General features: G+C 52.2%; 1 pseudogene; it reads left to right on the forward strand.

Moving 5' to 3' along the window:
* Positions 1 to 528: 528 nt before the first annotated feature.
* On the forward strand, positions 529 to 1315 carry LOC142559391 (uncharacterized; annotated as a pseudogene).
* Positions 1316 to 1547: the final 232 nt, after the last annotated feature.

Genomic DNA, 1547 nt, shown 5'->3' on the forward strand with positions numbered 1-1547 from the left:
GACATGTTCTTCACGAGCAGGTTGTTTTGTAGGGCGAACGAAGACAACCTGCGCTTAAATGCTCTAGGGACAACGTCAGTGTTCCTGTGCTGATTGCGCCTGTGCCACGTGTCATGTGTCTGCGTTATCGGGCGCTCTAGTCCTGATGTCTGAAACGTTGTCTGTCCGTGACGTCACTTGTCACATGAGTGCTTGCTATATAGATATGCTGCTTGCGTGAAATGAAGGTTGTTGTTGTTATCGTGCCAGGATCGGAGTCAGGCTCAGTTCCTTCCTGCCCGCTGCTCGGCTGTGATCGGCGTCCGGCTAGGGTCGAAACACCACATGGTGTCAGAAATGGGATTCTCTGGCATTCGAGGTGCGTTGCCTTAACGTCGTCAACCGGCGCCATGTCAGAAGACAACGCAGTCAAGCCCTTTCACGGCATGTTCACGGGTCCAGCTCCGCCAAGGTTTGACTTCGACCAGACGTCCGAGTGGCCTTTTTGGATTCAACTCTTTGATGACTACCGCTTCGCCTCGGGCCTAAATGAGCGGAGTGAAGAAGCGCAGGTCCGGACTCTACTTTATACGATGGGCAAGCAAGCAAGAGAAATCTTCTCCACTTTTGCATTACCCGAAGAAGAACAGAAGCAATACGAAGTTGTCAGAAAGAAGTTCGACAAGCACTTCGTCGCCGCAAGGAACCTTGTTTATGAGAGCGCATGCTTTCACCATCGCATTCAGGAACCTGGAGGGTCAGTCGACCAATTCGTTACCGCACTGCACAAACTGGCGGACAGGTGCGACTACAAGAAAAAAGAGCTCATGATTCGCGACAGGTTCGTGGTCGGCCTCAGGGATGTAAGCTCTCTTGAGTCGCTTCAAATGGATGCGAATTTGACTTTCCCCAGCGCTTTGGCAAACGCGCGCTTAAAGGAGACCGTCCAACGACAGCAGCAGCAACTGCGAGAAACCGACGACGAACCCTTTGTAGCGGCGACCAGCAACCTTGACGCGGTCAGCAAGCAAAGGCAGTCCGGAAAGGATTCTCCAGTACAGCACTCGGGCAGCTTGTCAAAGAATTGTTCACCTGGAATACAAGGTCGGCGCCCCAGAGCACAGTCCTACCGACCACGCACCCCCAGGTCGTGCCCCAACTGCGGTCAAGGAAAGCACCCCAGAGCTTCGTGCCCAGCAAAAGCAGCGAAATGCTTATTGTGGTTCTTCCGGACACTTTGCAGCTGTATGTCGGAAAAAGGCTGCACGTGATTGAAAGAAGCTACAACTTTCATCTTTCCATACGCACAAGGGGGCGCATTTCGTTGGCGCGGTGAATGGGGAGTATTCTAATTCTCGGTATGTACAGGTCTTCATTAACGGCACTGCGGTGTTCGCTAAAGTAGATTCCGGTGCCGAAGTTTCCGTTGTGCCCTCAACGTTTCCCGGTTTGCCTACCAGGCTAGAAAAGTGCGACCCAATCCTAACAGGTCCGTCGAATGAGCCACTGAATGTTTTGGGAAAGTTTCATGCCACTATCCAGTGGAAAGAAAAATGTCCAGCAAATCG

This window comes from Dermacentor variabilis, chromosome 10 (genome assembly GCF_050947875.1).
Source record: "Dermacentor variabilis isolate Ectoservices chromosome 10, ASM5094787v1, whole genome shotgun sequence".
Classification (NCBI taxonomy): domain Eukaryota; kingdom Metazoa; phylum Arthropoda; class Arachnida; order Ixodida; family Ixodidae; genus Dermacentor; species Dermacentor variabilis.